Here is a 12686-nt window from a genome sequence, read left to right as displayed (position 1 = left end):
AAATACTCAAAATACAAAATTACCCTCCAGGCTCCAATACTTTACTATATTACATAAATACTAATAACATTTACATTTTATCAAAACAACGTATTCTAGTAATCTAGATTAATAATTAATTAAAATATAATTATCATAATAATTGTAACAAAAATTATTCTCTATTTATGTTTTATATGTATATAACAATACCGAATATTCTTATTATCTCAGTAATAAATTATATTTCTTTTATCAATCAAAAAAATTATATTTATTTTAAAACTTTTTTTGATATTAATATATTAATGGGACAAAAAATTAAAAATTATAATAATATTTTAGGAACAAAAATGTTTGAGTCAAAGTTTAACAGTTATAATGGCGTCATGTATTTCTTTGTCATTATAGCAATAAACAGACCTTTTATTTCCAAACACATGAATAACTCATAAAACCTAAAAGTAACTTATAAGCTACATATCCAAACACCTTAAAAATTTTAATTTTTAAATAAGATATAACAGCTTATCAGCTCCTAAAACATCTTATCAGATGTAGGAGCTTATAAGATGTTTTAAATAAGCTTAGTTAAACGGGCTCTTAATATTCAATTATAAACTTTAATGTCTTAAAAGAAAAAAAAAAAAAAAACTTTTGGCCATGTTTGGAAGCGTTTTTTATCTTCTTTTGATTTTATTTTGAGGAAATATGTTTTGGGGGAATAATTTGAGAATGAAAGTAATGTTTCGTTGTATTTTGGAAGGAGACAAAATACACTGTAGCAGTCAAATCATGTTTAAAAGTGTTAGAAAAAGGTATTTTTGAAGAAAAAAATTGAAAGGTGAAGTGATGTTTATTTGTTTTTTAGTGAAGACATTTTTTATTGTAGCAGTCAAATTATTTTACTGTAGCAGTCACATCATGTCTGAAGGAGAGAGAAACTTTTGAAATTGTTTTGAGAAAATGATTTGAAAAGTGTGATAAATTCCATTTTGTTTTGGGGAAACAATAAAAACAAAATAAAAATCGTTCCAAACATTGCCTTAACCTCTCTTTTTCTTTTTTCTTTATCAAAAAACAAGGCAATGTTTGGTTGCGTTTTCATTTTGTTTTCATTGATTCGTCGGCATTGGGGATCCATTTTAGTCCTCTGAGCAGGAGGAATTGACATTTGCACAACACAATCAAATGTACGTAGATGCGAAATATCGAGCTCAAAGCCCAATGCCAATTGCATTGGGGAATGCATATGATAAGCAGTGGGACGTAATGTATATGTTGTTAGAGTAGGTGACCAACAAGCCAACTTGTAGCTGTGGTCTTTCATATTTATTATAGTAATAAACAAACATTTTTCGTATTAATGATAAAACACCTTGGCATTCTATATCTTTGTCCCTTTGTCACAAGCATAGATATAATCCTTACAGTTATTACAAGTACTAGTAATTGATCGTTAGGATCGTGAGATATTAACTTAAGTATTATAACTGTTAAACGTGTTCCTAATCGAAGGGTTACGCCACCAATGAGGATATCGGCATTTCCCATTAAGAGACTAGCACTTAGTGTATGTGTACTACATCTCATCAGTAAACGGTATTGTGATATCGGCATGCATAAGTGGGTACTCGTAAGTTGACGAGTTCACTGAACTCCCTCACCCTAGAAATCTCTAAGTGGTTCTCAATAATCGAGTAGATATATTTGTGGTATAGTTGTACACCATTAGTCCTTATGACCTAGACATCACCGTGACTTCACTAGAGGACCAGCTGTATCGTGACCTGTCCCTGAGTTCCACCGAGGACCACCCCAAGGGCCAGTGTTCGTGCAGTCCGAAATCTAGTGGGAGGTTTGTGCATTGTAACTGGGGATTCGATCGCTAGAATAGTCTTGGATGTCCTGTATGTTGTTATAGTTTGTAATCTCTCTAAGTCTCTGGCCAGAGCTGACTAAGTGATGATTAGAGAATTCGATTCTCTAAGTCATGTACGTAATGATTACAACACTTAGAATGATCGCACAATCATTGAAATATTAAGGAGGTCTCGATGAACCAATGCCTCTAGCTCAAACGGGACATATGAATCGAAGAGATCGTACTGTACGTTAACTATATCAAAAGGTTCTTGCAGGCACTTCATTTGTATCTATGGAATCATGACGCGTAGTTGCTAGACGCCAATCTTGATTCGTTGTGTGATTAAGCTGCAACGATCTTCATCTTAATCGTAACTCTAAGGGACGAGTTTTGACCACAAAGGGTTGTGGGCCCACAACTAGCTTACACCTGAACCATCGAGGGTCACACTACTTATGCCCATGAGATCTTTGAATGAACGGTCAGAGGTAAAAATGTTTTATCTTTGCATGATTGAAAGTCAATATGATTGGGTCCAACATTCGTAATTTGGAATTATAAATGAGAATAAGAAAAGGAAAAGAATAGACGAACATCTTAGTGGACTTTCTAGATCGGGAAGTTTCCAAATTTAGAAAGAGCATTGAATTAGGGTTTCCACTTTTAGAAAGTTGGAAATTGAGAATTGACACTCGTAATGACGAGGACATTTTGATGATTCCGAAAATGTAATTGTTACAATTTTCCGATCATCGAATTGAGAGAGTCGAGCGAGTAAAAGTACTAACAAGCTTAAGTTGTTGGGCCCGGTCCAACTTAAGCCCGTTAGGGTTTTATAAAAGACACTATAAATACTTGATTTATAGGTCTTGCACAACACACAACTCGAAAACCTAACCCTAGCCGCTCCCTCTCTCGGCCGTTCTCCCCCCGCGGCCAACACCGCTGTTCATTCGCCATTCATTCGGCGGAATCGACCTCTCCTTGGCCGATTAATCATGGTAGATTTTTTTCCTTTTATTTTTTCCATTTATTCTAATTATTGCATGTCTAGTGCCACGTTTTTTGTAGATGGAAGTGTACAAGGTGAAATCCGAGAGGAGGAAGATCGAAGAATCGCGGAGCAGCCCCCGAGCCGACGACGCACGCGCTCCCACGCGCCGCCTGAAGACAGCGCGTGATCATCACGCGCCGCCGTAGCTTGCACCGTCGCCGCCGCTGCTTCGCCGTCGCCGCTCTCGAATTGCACGGATTGGTTTCCATGGCAATCTTGCTTCGTTTCGTGCGCCTACCTCACGCTTCAAGAGGTATTCTCGAATCCAGTAGTCGTTTGATTATGATTTAATTAGATTAAAATTACACATGTTCGTTTTTGTAGTACATTTCGTGAATTTATATGTTTTGTATGTTTACATGAAATTCATGATTTAATGCGAGCATGCTAATTAATTTAATTTCGATTAAGTAATTAAGCATGTATGTTGTTTTTAATTTCGCTGGAAGCGCAAAGGTACGCAATTAATTGTTTTCAATTATCGGGCATGTGCTTATGTGTTTTTAAATTTGTTTAAATCGCATAAATTTTTTTTGTTTTCCGCTGCGTACAGTGTTCGATTCCCAACATATGCAATATTGCATGGCCCTATGATGTACTAGTGAGTTTAGATCTCATCAAACAAGTACATGCAATTATTTGGACGCGTTAATCAAAGATTTTGCCAGTCCATTTTGAGTGTGAGCGTATGCTACTAGGAGCTCGACATGTATACACTGTAAAAACGATGGTGATTCATAAACGACATTTTCAATAGAAGGTTTTATAATGAGCTTTCCTTATGAACATGATTCACATAAATTTTCATTGGAAATATAGATTTTTGTATCTTTCAATGGATGTCTGTTAGTGTGTTGTGAAATCATACGTATCATATACGTTTTTGGGTGATCAAGTCGATCATGCCATAACCTGTGTATATTGGGATTAACAAGTTTTTATGGCATAGTGGCGTAGGATTCCAAAGCTCGAATTTAGATACAATACAATCCAGAAGCCGTTACTTCGAACTTTTCATGAACAATGCTTTTGTCCATGACATCTGATGTGATGCATAGACACTCCACAATATTTTCAACCAGTGTCTCTAAATGACATCCACTGCGTCTCACGTCTTTAAAACTCAGTAGACTCTTATTTGATCTACCGGACATCAATGCATTTTCAATATACAAAGTGGTACCATTAGGCAACACAATTGTTGCGTTCTAGAAGCAATATATTATCTCCATAGAACGTGCTATGTTTTTAGCTTGCTCCTGGCACAATTTCACACTCAAAAAATATATTTTATTATTGAATATTGAGTGTGTAGTTGCACTATCGAGTAAGCAATAGTCATATTTGTCCATGTTTTTCATGTAGGCGTGATCAAAATTCAGTTTGACCTCGGGAATATATTCTCCAACGGAGATAAGTACAGGTGGGCATACTCAAAACAACTCGATCTTGGTAATCACACCATCCAATTATACAGGGACATACTAAATATAGCTCACTCTAGGAATCACACCTTCCGAGAGAGAGATATATATACAGTGCGTAAAAAATAATCCCAAAGCCCCTTAAGTTTGGGCTTGCTATTAAAACCTCTAAATTGGCTCTTGGCGGGTCTTATCACATATAGCGACTCTACGAGTTTCAGGCTCAGAGTTATTTTCAGATCCTTGACCTCTAAATCGACTTTTGACGGATATTACCACGACTTATCTCAACGAGCTTGAGGCTCGGAGTTATATTCACGATTTAGCCTCTAAATCGGTTTTTTTTGTCTAAACTAGCTTAGGCTCAGAGCTATATTTCATTTACTTGGCGGGAATTCCAACGTCTTGACTCAACGAACTTTCTCAGAGTTATAGTATGACATCTATACGGTCTCTGTTAAGCTCTACAGGTATTATAGCCTCTAAATCAGTTTTAAACAGAGATTATTATCTCCCCATCTCCACAAGCATCGTGATTGGAGTTAGTTTCACGTGGCCTCAAAATCATCCCACAGACTTGTTAAAGATTAATATGTGCTTAGAGCATTGATTGAGATCCACAAGCTTGCAAATATAATTTTAGCAACAATTTAGCTAATATGCAAGCCCTATATATGTATATAGACGAATCCATCATATCATTTGAACAATAATAGCGTATAAAATACCGAGGTATTCACTTATTATTCTGGTTTGTCTTTTCAACATTAAGGATTTGGATTTTCGTTAAAGTAAGACGAAAAGAGCAGAACCCTATCGAGCAAAACCTCGTGCATATAATGTGTTATAGAAATTATAATAAACCGTATACACTATGTATATAATAATTTTGAAATAATAAGTAACCTAGAAAATTGAAAGAATAAAATATTTTTGTATAGAACGTGCACTAGGAGTATATGTACATTATGTGAAAATCTAATATTAGTGGAGAGAACGGAACAAGAAAATTTGTGAGGAAATTGGCATACTGTATCATTAGCCAAAAGGCCTATTTATACATGGAACAAGCATTGTTACTGCGATACAAATTTACCCACTAGCTAATAATGACACACAAGGGGGTGATTACTATTCTTAGTCAGCAAGTTATATTTGACGTTGAGTCCACATATGTATATTCATTCCATTTTTTATACTTATTAAACAGAAATGCTATTTGCGATCACAAAATTGCTATTCGCGGTTTATAACAAAACCCTCCAAAACTTTTAAAAATATCAAAAAACCCCCCAAAACTGCAAATAGCAAAAAAAACAAAAAAAAAATTCGAAAATTCGAAATCAAGCTTGAAGAAGGGTTGGGCTTCGATTTTTTGATGTAATTTCAACTCTTTTATGTGTAATATGCATTGGGTAGGTCGATTACGGAACCAATTTCATGTTAAAAAGCCCTACAAATCGATTTGTAGGGCTTTTTTTTTTGCAAAAAAATGTTCGAACGCCCAAGATGGGTGCCCAAGGCGTGTACGAACGCCCGTTCCGGGTGTTCGTACACGCCTTGGACGCCCATCTTGGGCGTTCGAACATTAAAAAAAAAAAAAAATTTTGCACTGGACGCCCAACTCAGGCTCCCAAATGCAGCTTGCACGCCCAACTTGGGCGTGCACTGCATGAATGGACGCCCAAGTTGGGCTTTTACGCGTTTTGGGGGTGTTTTTGGATTTTTTTGAGAAGTTTTGGGGTTTTAGTGAAATAAAGTATTTTTTTGGGGGGTTTTGTTAGGAACCGCAAATAGAAATTTTAAAACCGCAAAAAGCAATTCCCTTATTAAATTAATAGAACTTTTTTAGATGGAGGAATTTTCAATAGGGGTTTTTGTGCACAAGTCTCTGACCAATCATCTTTATTAATCTAGGTTCAGGGGTTATATCTCTTTCGCCAATAAGCTCATCCCTTTAATGTGTATTTCAAATAAAGGAAAAGTTCATGTATATGACAAATTTACCTCCAGCCCGTTACACTCAATTCTTAATTAGAACCCCAATTTAATCAATTTTGACCACAAAAATCCAATTTTGACTTTTTTTTAAACTTATTTTTTTGCCACCGGTATCCGGCGTTGACTTTTTTAGTGATTTTTTCCCCTTTTCTTACCCCGTCGCTAAACGTTGACCGTAATAGTACAACCATTAACAATAATTATACTGTCACTGACAGTACATTAACGTAATTATACTGTCGTTGACAGTACAATTGCAGTTAGCGACAATATTATTATTTTTTTGGTTTTTTTTTGTTTAATTTCGTTTGATTGTTTAACAAGTCAACATAATTATATTACTGTCTTTGACGGTAAAATAAGTGTAAACACAATAATATTATTGTCAACCACATCAATATTATTTTTTGTTGGCTTTTTTATTTTGTTTGAGTTGTTGCCAGATTAACATAATAATATTACTGTCATCTATTGTCATATTACTGTAAACACAATAATATTACTGTAGTTGACGGTAATATTACTGTTGCTACAGTAATATTATTGTGGATGACAGTATTATTAATGCGAACCACATCGATATTAATTCTTTTGGCTTTTTATTATGTTTACCTTTGTTGAATGGTCAACATATTAATATTATGCTATTACACAATAATAATGAATTTTGTTGGGTTACTATTACTATTCTAGAGATTAATATAGCAATATTATTGTGTTAAACTGTAGTATAGTTAATATTACTGTGTTTAACAGTAATATAGTTAATATTATTGTCAACCACAACAATATTGCTGTTTAAACGGGGCAAAAAATTGTTAAAGAAAAAGTCAACGCCCGAGACCAGCGGTTAACATCGGCGACGGGCGAAATTGTACTCAAAATTGCGTTTTTGGTCAAAATTGAATAATTTGTGAAATTTGGGGTCAAATTGAGGTTAAATTAAATTAACGGATGAAATTGGAGCATATTAAAATGTGAGGGGCTATTTTAGTCTTTTACAAACCTCTAGACAATGTGTAGACTTTTTTGTAAAAGAGTTTTTTTATCTCGACCCCTTTATGAATAAGTACCTCTTGATGAACTTATTTGTATATGCTCTTTTTGATAACACAAATATATATATATATATATATATATATATATATATATATATATATATATATATATATATATATATATATATATATATATATATATAACGGAGTAAACTACAAAAGTATCCCTATGTAATCTCAAAGTAGCCCCCTGTAATAAATAAACTAGCTAAAAATCTCATATGAAATTGTTTAAATAACAAACTTGACCCATTGTTATTTTAATGATTGGTCCAAGGTGGACAAATTTACCATTGAATAAAAAAATTAAAATTAAAGAAATATAAAACATATGCCAAATTGAATCAAAAATAAATTAAAGGTAAAATTGTAATTTATGCTAACATTCTGAAACTTAAATTAAGGACTTGATTGCAATTTCGTCTAAAAACATTTCCTAGACTACCACCACCACCATACCATTCGAAACGATTCTGGAAGCGAAGCCGAGAATCAAGCCAAACACGTGCAAAAGTGCATTCTAGCGGACATTGGCGGTGTTTGATATTTCAAGCATAACTCCTCTGTTGATTTATATGCCTATAGAAATCATGATCTAAGTTGTAACAGTTAAGTTGTGGGAACAATATTCAGTTACAACTACAATTCTTGTGTTAACACAGTTATAAACTACTTAAAGCGAGTAAATAAACACAAGAATTTAATGTGGTTCAGACAAAAATATGCCCTACACCCACGTGGACCTGCAAACACGATTTCACTTGTTCAGATTTACAGTTACATTAATAGGACTTATTAAAAATAATAAAGACTCCCTCTTTATTTTTTACGCCGTTCTTGTACACAACTTGAACTCCATGTCTCTCTCTACAGCAGTTGCACTCCGCGTGCCTTGAACTTCCTTCAAGCCTGAACTCCCTTCAGAAACGCGGTTGATCTCCATTGATATCTATACAACAACTCTGTATATGTTGGCACACACAACGATGACACAGTCCTGCTCCGCAGAACACCTTAGCAGACCTTCGATGCTATGAAGTGGTTTTTCTTCCAATAAAATGCGCACAATTCTTTAGTGTCTTGGAGGCTTATATAGCCACGAAAATAATCTCCAAGACCTAACTTGAACCTAAAGAAATCGATTTAACTAGGTAATAGAATCCTAGTCGATTTCTACTTCTATTCTAGATAAACACAAAATATAAATAACTAGAATAAAATACATGGAAATAAATCTAAGTCCTAATAGAAGTATTATAAGAATAGGACTCTAACAAATTCCAAGATAAACATGGAAAACAAATCTTTGCCAATCTTTAATTTCCACGTATGGCGGATTTCTTCACTCACGGAAATTCTGCGCCAACATCCTCCTTAAGACATGAGATTGAGTTAATTTAAGTGGATTTAGAAAGCCAACCTTCAGGGATACAATGTTGGTAAAATGCATTTTTGTCACATTCAGGCTGAAAATGGTCAAATCAGTATTTGAAGTTGAAGTCGAGGCCAGACTTTGATCCATCATTCTTGATCGCGACCAGGGAGTAAAAAACAGAGAGTTCTGCAACAGATCCAGATCACGATTCAAGACTTCCTGATATGGCATAAACGAAAGTAGTCGAGTTACCTTATTTGAGGACGTCAATCACTTGCATGCAGTCACCCTCCACAATCATCAACTCCCAACCTTTGAATATGGCCATGGAAACCGCCAAAAGGGTAACCCTAGCCTCTTCTTCTACAACTCGCAATTTTCCTGGAAACACTTCTACTCTCCACCAAAAACAGTTTCCATTCGAATCCCGAACTACTGCAATAGAAACAAAGATGTCATTCTTTGGCGGAAATGCACCATCAGAATTAATTATGACAACTCCAGGTGGGGGCGACCTCCAGACAGAACAATGGCATTGATCGCGGAACACTGAGGTTGGAAATTGATTTTTCTTGAAGGTCGCCGGATATTCTCTGCTCCAACTCAAGATATCAACAATACGAATGCCCTCTCCTCTATGGATTTCCTTATTGCATTTTTTCCAGATTTTCCACACTATGATGACCTCCAATTGGAAAGATTCTGTTTATAGATTCTCCTGTAGCAAAGATACCCAACTCCATGTCGAGCAAGACCCATGAGAAGTTAAATGGTTAAACATGGACATTTTTATATAATATTCACATCCACACATTGAGTAAACACTTGAAGACTTGACTTTGGTACAGTTCTGCATCTTCAACACATAAAGTCTGTTACAACTTTGCTTTGGCATTGTTCATCGCTAGTGGGTAGAATATATAAGCATAAATGCCAAAGAAAGAAATTAACCTTCGAAGGAATCAAAGCTTCCATATCATATTCCTACCTATTTTCACTTTACCGCTCTCCGACGAACCATCATGCGCTTTTCTTTCATGCGCTTTTCTTTTCTTGACCGAAAACTTGTCATGACTAGAAAAATGTTAGATTCACCAATCCTCAACGTTCCCACTCCCAACTAGTACAAACAAGTTACGGTCTCTATCGATAGGCTAGAAGTGTTCGTCAATAAGGATTTCTTCCAAGTATGATACACATGGAAATGAGGTCCTACACACTATTTGGAAAAGATGAATGAATAGGCCTCTTTTTGATGATCCGCCGACTTCCGTTGTCCGTGAGCCACGAATCGTACCATATTGAAATTGAACGACCATAGCCTATCCGTTTCCAGAGACCCGAGTAGAAGTAATCCGTACCTGCCCATATGCTCTTCCATGTTGCCGAAGGGCGTTTGTCAATGTTTGCCGATAAGAAATCACCATCCGAAAAGTGCCTGGCATTCATAATTTGATAATTTGAGAGAGGAAAAAGTTTGGTTGCATCATAATGCGCCAAGCTTGCTTCGCTAGAAGGGCCATATTAAACCATCGCATGTCTCGAAAGCCCAGGCCACCCATCTCCTTCAATCTACATAACTTCTTCAATGAGACCCAAACCATTTTGTTGTCCGTACCCCCCCCCCCCCCCACCCATATCTCTAGATCGTTCTTTTGATGTCTGGAGGATGATTCCTTGTCGCAAGATGAGAGGAAACAACTCATGATATATGATGGGATCGATTATAGTACGACTTTAACGAGTACTTCCTTATTCACTCTCTATAGGTATTTTTCTCCCCAACCTCTAATTTTTGCACATATTCGATCTCAAATGTAGCCAAAAATCTATTTTCTTGTCTCTCCCATTGTGCGAGCATTCACAAATATCTCCCATGACGCTACACTACCTCAAAGTTAATAATGTTGTGGATTTGAGGCACACACGTCTCCCGGATATAACATCAGCGTGGACTTGTCGAAACTAATATCTCTTGTCCCGAGGTTTGTGTGTATTAACCCAAAATATTTTTTAAAGTCGTTGCATCAAATTCTGTTTCTTTCCGCAAAATACAAGGGTGTCATCGGCGAAACAAAGGTTGGAAACCATGGACGAAGAGGGCCCCACCTTAACTCCATGCAAGGATCTAGAGTTGCTAGCATTCCTAATCATTGAAATTAGAGCCTCAATACAACAAATGAACAGCTAAGGTTAGAGAGGGTCCCATTGGCGAAGTCATTCGGTCGGCTGCAACAATCCAAATTGTGAGCCGTTAAAAATGAATGAATAAGACACTGACAATATACAAAGCATAATAAGATCTACTAATCTCTGAGGTAAACAAACACTTTAGGGAATTATTTTCAAGAATTTCCATTCTATCTGATCATTATATTTACTAATATCAAGTTTAATGTCCGTTAGGTGATCAGGATTTTGAGGCGTCAAAAATCTTCCAACGCTCAAATTAGCTTGCTTTGGCAGTGAACAATAAACTCAAAAGAAAATTCTAGAGAGTAGAAATGTCACGTGTTTTGCATTTAATCATTTCTTTAATATTTATACGATATTTATGTCGGAATGGGTGACCTGCAGGCCAACTTTTGATTACGGTTTTTTTCATAATTCTATTACACAATAATTTTGTATTAAATGAAAAACTCTATCTTTGGCAAGCAATATCTTTTGTCCATATACAAGAGCGTATATATAGACCTTATAGCTGCTCTAAAATTCTATGAATTGATTTAGGAGAATTGTGAGACAATGCATTCAGTATTGTAACTATTAAATCAGTTCATAACCGATGGGTTACGCCAATAAGTAGGATGGTGGGTTTTCCCTTTCAAGACTAGCTCTTAGTGTCCGTGAAATGCATCTCATTAGCTACGGTGTAGAGATATGGCGTACTTCAGTGGGTGTTATCATAGTAGATGAGTTCAATGAACTCCCTCGTTCTAGTATCTCTAAGTGGTTTCCACTAATCGAGTAGAGGTTCTACAATTATAGTTATACACTATTAGTCTTTAAGACCTAATACAACAGTGCGACTTTACTAGAGGACAAACTGTGTTATGACATGTCTATGAGTATCATCGGAGATCACTCGAATGAATGGCTAATGTTCGCACAGTCTAAAATTTAGTGGGAGCCTGTGCATTATAGTTAGGGATTTGATCGCTTGATTAAATGTATGGATGTCAAGTGTGTTCGTTCAGTTTATATTCCATGGAGTATTTGATCAAAATAATAAGTGGGATGATTAAAAAAAATAGTTTCTCAGAATCACACACGAAAGGAATATATAACTTTAGAACACTTGCAAAGTTATTGGACAACGTCAGAGATCTCAATGGGTCAATGCCTCTAGTTCGATCAGGACATGTGTTGTAAAAGGGACTTAACATGTCAACTAAAATTATAGGCACTTCATTTGTAACTAGGGAGTCATGAAGTATAATTGCTAGTTGCTTATCAAGGTTCGTTAGGGTTACCGATTATATCGACGGTTCATATCTAAATGAATTTTGATTTAAATTAGGATGCTCAAGACGAGTCCGCATACGAACAAAGAGTTATTCAAATCACAATATCCTGTGAACTCATAACTAGCTTTACATCTGAACCATTGAGGGTTACATTTCTTGAAGTCAGGATTTCTTAGTATGGTGAGCCAAGGACAAAGTTATTGTTCTTGGTAGTTGTGGATCTTAATGTTATTAACTCCGTAAATTTGTAATAATGGATTACGAATTGGAATGATAAGAATAAGACATTTCGATTACGTTGGAGAGAAGTTTCTAAAATGAAATTTTCCGAATTTAAAAGGTGCACGAAAAGGAAAGTTTCCAATTCCAGAAATTAGAAAATACAACATCGTACTAAAAAAATGAGGTTTTTTTGTTCGTCACAAATATGTAATTGTTATCTTTTAAATGAATGTAAA

The sequence above is a fragment of the Erythranthe guttata genome, chromosome 10 (genome assembly GCF_056151865.1).
Source record: "Erythranthe guttata isolate IM_541 chromosome 10, IM_541, whole genome shotgun sequence".
Taxonomy (NCBI): domain Eukaryota; kingdom Viridiplantae; phylum Streptophyta; class Magnoliopsida; order Lamiales; family Phrymaceae; genus Erythranthe; species Erythranthe guttata.
The sequence above is the reverse complement of the archived record's forward strand: the minus strand, read 5'-3'. Positions refer to the sequence as shown.